This window comes from Brassica oleracea, unplaced genomic scaffold (assembly GCF_000695525.1).
Source record: "Brassica oleracea var. oleracea cultivar TO1000 unplaced genomic scaffold, BOL UnpScaffold01334, whole genome shotgun sequence".
In the NCBI taxonomy this organism is placed as follows: Eukaryota; Viridiplantae; Streptophyta; class Magnoliopsida; order Brassicales; family Brassicaceae; genus Brassica; species Brassica oleracea.
In genome coordinates, this window is record NW_013617875.1 from 37 (window position 1) to 8,130 (window position 8,094).

Here is an 8,094-nt window from a genome sequence, read left to right on the forward strand (position 1 = left end):
GCAAATGGTGAGACAAACAGCCCCAAAGACGTTCACCAACGGTCGCATACAACTCGTTAGCTGGCAAGATAAAGACAAAAGCAATAAGGACAAACCCCTTATGATTATTAAACCGAAATGCGTAAACCGTAAATTAAAGTTGAGATAGATCGGTTAGGTGATGACAGCTTGTGAGTCTGTCACACCGCCGCAAGGAGGAAAGCCAGGGTGGGCGGCGTTGACGAGCCCTAGAATTGGTCCGTGGCTTCGTCTCTTGAAGAAAATGGCTGAAGCTTATAGCTTAGTTCCTGAGTTTGAGGTTTCATTTCTTGTTTTTTTCTTTGTTTTTTTTCTGTGGAGAATGAAGTGTGAAGGAGATTGCTTTTTTTTGTGTGTGGGTGTGTAGATAACATTGGAAGGTACTCATCATGGACCAATAACTAGTAAGCCGACCATGTTTTTGGAGAATGGTGAGTTTCTTTCTTTTGTTCATTGTATGCTTAGCTCGTGAGTGTTTGGAAAGTTCTAGGCTCTGATTTAATCATTGGTTATTGTGTATATGTAGGTAGTACAGAGGAATACTGGAAGAGACAAGACGCAGCTCAAGTCATGGCTCTTGTAAGTGAATAAAAAGTTTGTTACTATGGTTTCAGGGGTAGAAACAATGTCGTTGTTATTTCGTTATGAAGTTGCTTGTCAATATTCTAAACCTTGCTTTCATTTATTATAAGCGTTGGTGTTATGTGGATTCAGTTAATGTGGGTAGGACTTGGGCTTGGAGGTGGTGAAGCTATGGGGAACTGGAGCAGGTATATATATATCATGATACGTGACTATGGTTAGATAGATTAGGATATTTTACATTAAGAGTTTTGGTAATTTTCTATTTAATAATTGGTTTTGAAGTTTTCCTTTTTATATTAGTTTAAGAGTTTTCCATATTCTACAAAGTTGTATCTCTATATAAGGGTTTCATATTATTAATAATTGACAAGCTTCCAAGAATTAACTTAATCTCTAAGAGAGATTAGATTAAAAGGAAGTAAGCTTTTTGGTTCATAACAATTTGGACTATGGTTAGATAGATTATGATATTTTACATTAAGAGTTTTGGTAATTTTCTATTTAATAATTGGTTTTGAAGTTTTCCTTTTTATATTAGTTTAAGAGTTTTCCATATTCTGCAAAGTTGTATCTCTATATAAGGGTTTCATATTATTAATAATTGACAAGCTTCCAAGAATTAACTTAATCTCTAAGAGAGATTAGATTAAAAGGAAGTAAGCTTTTTGGTTCATAACAATTTGGACTATGGTTAGATAGATTATGATATTTTACATTAAGAGTTTTGGTAATTTTCTATTTAATAATTGGTTTTGAAGTTTTCCTTTTTATATTAGTTTAAGAGTTTTCCATATTCTGCAAAGTTGTATCTCTATATAAGGGTTTCATATTATTAATAATTGACAAGCTTCCAAGAATTAACTTAATCTCTAAGAGAGATTAGATTAAAAGGAAGTAAGCTTTTTGGTTCATAACAATTTGGTATCAGAGCCGAACGATCCGATGGGAGACAAGGATTTCTAGAAATCCATATCTGTGAGTTGTGACAAGATGATTGCACAACTTGGTGAGATAATGGGGATTGCGAAAAACATTCAAGCGACGTTGAAGCAAGAGAGGATGAAAAAACAAATAGAGTTGGAGACAATTATTTTGATGGAAAGCCTAGAGCTACTTGTAATTTCGGAGCCAGAGGAGTCTAGCCTCATAGAGTCAGAGACACTATTGCAGCAAGATCCATTGTTGGTTGTATTACAATCTAACAACATACTCGTGTTAGAATCTGAACGATCTCTGAACTCCAAGAAATCAACGATAGCACCAGTTGTGGTAAAATTTAGCTTCCTAATGGAATCAAACAACATAGAGTCAGAGAAGTGGTTGCTACTATATGGCTGTCTAGATATCATTAGTTGGAGCTTGAGGACAAGCTCCAAATGGAAGAGGGGAATAATGTTACGTGACTATGGTTAGATAGATTAGGATATTTTACATTAAGAGTTTTGGTAATTTTCTATTTAATAATTGGTTTTGAAGTTTTTCTTTTTATATTAGTTTAAGAGTTTTCCATATTTTACAAAGTTGTATCTCTATATAAGGGTTTCATATTATTAATAATAGAGGAGCTTCCAGGAATTAACTTAATCTCTAAGAGAAAGGAAATAAGCTTTTTGGTTCATATCATATCCATGGTAGCTTAATCGTTACATCACATAAAGAATAAATTAGAATTATATAAACTAATGTGAATCACAATTTTTGTGGACATTAAAAAAAAAGATTTACATTGTGAGATAGAGATTTGTGTTATTGTGAGAGATTTGATACCCAAACTCTATCACAAAGACAAGAAATACGTCTAGCGAGTGGCATTTTCTTCAGTCACATTACCTTTAACGTTAACATGTTTGCTGTTAACAACATTCCCAACTTCCATCCTCAGAGGATTCTTAGTCCCATGAAGAAAATGTGGCTCGTAATCTGGTTGCTGCAAGAGTTACTATATGAAATGTTCAAGCTTCATTATCGTTATAATATCACCATAATTCATAGAATTTAGCAAAGCTACAACCATACCGTCACATCATCGTAGTACAGAAGCTTCATCACAATGGTGCGCTGGAGCAGAAGGAAAAAGAGTAAACTCGGTCATCAGAAATTCATGATCTCGTCTGGCAGTTTGTCGAGAGTCCTCATCAGTTACGAACCATTTTGCAGACTGAATTTCTGAGTTGAGTACAATCATGCTACAATTATATAGCATGTTAAAACAAGCTAAAAACCCATAAAAGTATATATACCTCATTTGATCTGGGTTAATGTCAGCGATGGAGTTGAAAGTTACTCCATATTTATTGTTTCCAGTAACATTGATGTTCATCATGGCGTCCTGGTTGTCAGATGCGGAATATCTGAAAGAAAAAATGCAGTAAAGTATTGGTGAAGTTTTAACTCATGATTAATGGAGTCAATTATAAATGAGAAAATGACTAAGATAGCATTTGTCACAAATATAGTCTCTAAAAATAAAAATGATCAAAATAGCACTTAATGTTTTATCAAAAGAGATAAATATACACTTATACTCTAATGGTAAATTAATTTAGACATTATGGTTTAGAGTTAATGGGTGGGGTTTAGGATTTAGGGTTTAAAGTTTGGGGTTTAGAGTTTAGGGGTGGGGTTTAGGGTTTAGAGTTTAGGGGTGGGGTTTAGAGTTTAGGGTTTAGAGTTAAGGGATGGGGTTTAGGATATAGGGTTTAAGATTTAAGGTTTAGGGTTTAGAGTTTAGGTTTTAGAGTTTAGAGTTGGGGAGTGGGGTTTTGGGATAAGATTTCAAATTTTGAAAATTAAAAAAAATTTAAATTTTTCAAAAGATAAAATCTTAAATTTTTCAAAAGATAAAATCTTACTTTGGTCATTTTAGTTTTTGAAAGCTATTTTTGTGACATAAACTTAGAAATGTGCTATTTTGGAGATTTTAAAACTCCAAATCAATTTAGCTAAAGTACATGATGACTTGAATTAGATACAGATCAAAACATGAGTAATAATTTATTCCTTATGTTATACATTATTTAGTTTACACGTACTACACATATACAACATCATCTTTTTACTTCCTGCTGGTGTGGCGTTCCATTCTTCTGGATTTGTTTCCAGTGACCCTGCGAGTTCCCATTGTCTTGACCGGTATGTGACTATCCTTACTCTGCATTCTTCGAGTCTTCTTTTTGCTTTTTTTTTTACCAACGTGCCTGCTCCGTTTTCTGCTGCAATCTGGCATTATTCTAGCCGACAAGTCGTCCTTTTGCTTTTTTGTCTGATTTAAGTTGGTTTCTTTTGTATACGTTTTGCTTCAACTGTCTGCGGGTGATCTCTTCCTTGCTGGTTATCTGAATCAGTCCTTCTTTTTCCACAGTGGGGAGGGTGATGGGGAAAAAATATTTGTCAGTTGCATTGCGTTTCGGGATCGAGTCTGCGTGGATATTACTGAAGCTTATCGTTTACCACCGAATATGTACGCAGACAAGTGTATCTGTACCGTGTCTCACGCCCCCAACTTTCGTGCTCTTCGGGATTCTCTAGAAGAGATTTTTGTTCTTTGCTTCTCTTCTGAAGGAAGCTGGTATACACTCGCGTAACTAAAACATCTTTGTCTTATCGATTTCTTACTTGATTTTTGCTGCTTATTTATGTTACTTTGTTTAAGCTGGTATGTGGGTGTTGCTTGCATTGGCTTTCTGTTTAACTTATGTTGATTTTCTCCGCTTAGAAAACGTTGCTCTACGGAAACCCACATTCTTCTATTTTGAGCTTGATGTTAGTTCCCTTCAATATTTTCAGTAAACCATTGTGGGAAATTATCGCCTATATGGTATCTAATGTGCCATTGCCGACTCCTGGAAAAGACAGAGTCTTGTTTGCTGTTGAGAATTGCCTGCTCTCGGTGGAAGCACCTCCAGAGGACAGTCTTCCTCAGGCAGATGTATGACTTGTGCTTTTAATACTTCTTTTTTTTTTCTGCCACTTTGTAGTCAGCTTTGGATATTTCCGGTGTTCTGATTTCTTTCGTATTTTCTCCAATTAAGTTATGCAATGTTTGGTATGGTTTTACTGAATGCAGATATCTCTCCAACCTCTCGTACAATGCTTGGATGTGGACAACTTGATTAAGCTATTTACATCTGTTTTAGTGGAAAGGAGGATTTTGCTTCGATCTAACAAGTAAGGTTCTCTATTTAGAGAAACAATGAATTCAAGTGACATTTTCCAAACGTGTTTTACCCTTAATATTATGCATAACATTTTTACTCTTGTTTTGAAACGATTACTATCTGTATATCATCTCTGTTAAAGCATCACACTTATTTTGCTTCATTGTGAATCTCGCTAGGTATTCGCTTTTGACTCTGGTGTCAGAAGCCATATGTCATTTAATTTATCTTTTCCGATGGCAGGTATGTCTTATAACACTGATGAGGTCTCAATTAGTCTCTTTAAACAAATACGAACTCGTTTGTAAGCTTGTGAACCCAATAATTAATTACATTGTGAATGAAAATTGGATCTCTTGATTCTTGACTATGGTTATAAGATGGGAACAAGCAAAGCTATTTGCATTTCTACTGACTAAAACATTTGTAAATTTCTTCTAATCTTTATTCGTTGTTTTGCTGTATGTGTCTGAAGCAAGTCTACATTCCATTACTATTTTTTTAGTGGAGTAGACTACATTGATGCACCAACACCTTATATGATGGGTCTCCACTCTGATGTCGATACGTGCAATCTTGCCATGGATGGCATGAGTCTAATTCTAAGTCATACTTATCCTCTTCAAAATTCAGCTATCTGATATTGGTCTCACAATATTCCCATTGTTAGGTTGTAGTGGTGGATCTTGAATTTAACCAAATCACTACTTCTGAGGAGATACCTCCAATAATTCTGTCGAGCAGAGCCCTAAAAGCCTTAGCAAACCTTGGGGAGAGGATCATGACCTTCAACTCAGGTGACTTTAGTAAACTTTGGCAATTGGCATATGTTTGCCCAAGTTTTCCATTGAAACGTTTTGGTAATCATGTTATTTGTTTGTTATACAAAATCCATTTCCTTAATTTCGCAGGGTTATATTCTTAAAGTTTTTTTGCATCTATCTTGGGTGGCTACCGCAATTTCATAGTATGTGAATTTCCCTCTTTACTTATAAATCTATACACCCCTTCTGCATCACTTATACAGATTCTTTTGTTAGGAAAACAAAGTTTTTAGCACTGATGCATTTCTGAAGAGACGGTCTCGATCCACCAACCAGCCACCGGAGCCTATGGTATGCTCACCATACATATATTTACAGTTACTGCGTTTGATAACTCAACTTGTTTCCTCTCTATTATTATAATCTGTATGGTAATCTGTCTTTTCGTATTTTTACTTTTGAGTTTGACTGTTTATCGTGTTCATCCAGAAGTGTTGAATAATTGTTGTTAATTGGCTGTGTTCCAATGTTTTCAGTTGGTTCAATTCTTGGGCTCCTTTGCATTCCTCGATTACCTTGAAAGGCGTCTAGGCTCTGATGAGAACAGTACTAATCTCCTCGAGAAGTTACAAGATGCTGTTGGAAGGGGTCATGATGCGATGTCATTTCTGCCTAAATCTTCTATGGAGCCTGAGATAATCACAATAGCTGAGCCAGAAGTTGAAGAACCTGGTACATTTTGATCTTTTGTTTGTAAGAATTTGTTAGATCGCATAAGCTGAATGATACAATTTGTGGTTGTTCATTTCTAAGGAACTACCTAGAATGAAAAGAAATCTGATCGATAGTTTAGCATTCTTCTTATTAGTTTTTGGCGAGCCACCAGTAGTTGGACAGAGTCAAAAACAAGTCGGGAAGCATGCATAGCCATAGAAAATATATTCAGAATATTTCAGTCTGTTCTAATTCAGAATAGTTCAGTTTGTGATTATGTTCTGATGCATCTCTATTCTTTTTGTCAGCCACCAGGTATACCTATGACAGGTTTCCTGCGAATGTTAGGTCAGAGGAACAAGAAGAAAAGCGAAAGCAGATCCTCGCAGCAGCAAGCGGAGCTCTTGAATCCAATGGAAGGCATTCTACAAGGTATATCCTCATTCGCTTGGAACAGCAATTTTGATTCCCTTACTTAATTTCTATACCTTCCAATTACAGCTCACCGCCAGGAAAGAACACAAAGGAAGGCAGTTTTAGTTCAAGGGAGAGGGCTGTAAGTGTTGCATGTAATCTTGTTGCTCATGCATAGTTTGAAATAAATTAATGTGACATGAAGAGGTGCCATGGGTCTATCCTGCATGGATAGCAAATCAAACAAAACTCATCAATGCACATAATATAACTAGGATATCAAATGAAAATTTGATTCCTCTAATTGTTGTAGGAGATTTATAGAATGCTATATCAAGTCCTGTATAATCATTCTAACCTTCATTGTATTCTAGTGTTGAATAAGATTGATAACTCAACCAAAAATAAAGAAGTCCACAAGACTTCCTTCCATTCTAGGTGTCATGCCGTTACTTCGAATGGTCTTGGATATAAAAGTCAAGTTGCAGGTATAGTTTCTTCTTTCTTGTATTTTAGAAGATTGCAAATTTCTAAACTGAACGAAATCAGTTGCTTCCTCCTTCAGAAGGGTTTTTCTATTTAGAGCTTTGTGAGGGTAAGAACCTTTAGAGCATGATTATCAATATGACTTAATTGGTGGTCCTTAGAGTTTTTTATTGTTATTTATAGATTAGGACATTGTTAAATACTTCTAATGAAAATGGTGATTATTGGTGGGACCTTTTGTTGGTCCTTAGGTTAATTTTTTTTTTAAATAACTAGTAACATATATAAGATTAAACATATTACCATTTTAAGTTGAATACCTAATAAGAAAAACAAATTCATTCATTAAATAGAAAATTACAAACATTTTATTACATTACATTAAAAAAAAAGAAATACAAACTTTAGAAATAAAAGCAAACACACAATTTTTTCAAATCATAGAAACTTATAAATTATATGTTATTTGAAAAATGTCAAAATTTAGCCTAAATATTTTCAATCAGATCATTTTTTAATTGTTCATGGGTTTGTCTATTCCGAAGGTTCGTTCGACGATCCATTGTACTGCCGAGATTCGAAAGCATATTGACGGAAAATGTATCCACTTCTTCTCTTTCTTGAAACTCAAATTTGTTATACTGAGTGAATGATGAACGTTCATCTTCGACAATCATATTATGGATTATGATACATGCTATCATAATATTTCCTATTTTCTCTTTATCCCATAACTTAGATGGATTTTTGACAACGGCAAATCTTGCTTGCATGACTTTGAAGGCACGCTCAACATCTTTTCGAACTGATTCTTGGGACTTAGCAAACAATGACTGTTTTTCAGTTTGTGGTAGTCGGATATATTGAATAAAAGTCGCTCATTTCGGATAAATACCATCTGTTAGATAATATGGCAGATGGTACTCCGTTTCGTTGACATTATAGTTTACTTGTGG

At 34.9% G+C, this 8,094-nt stretch overlaps 1 long non-coding RNA gene and 1 pseudogene across 1 annotated transcript; both read left to right on the top strand.

Annotated features, from left to right (window-relative positions):
- Nucleotides 1-245: 245 nt before the first annotated feature.
- On the top strand, nucleotides 246-585 carry LOC106321234. The gene is made up of 3 exons (XR_001266020.1): nucleotides 246-298; nucleotides 386-449; nucleotides 545-585. It is a non-coding gene; the product is annotated as an uncharacterized LOC106321234 (long non-coding RNA).
- A 3-nt stretch (nucleotides 586-588) lies between these two features.
- LOC106321233 overlaps nucleotides 589-8,094 on the top strand; it is a 10,784-nt pseudogene continuing 3,278 nt past the window's right edge.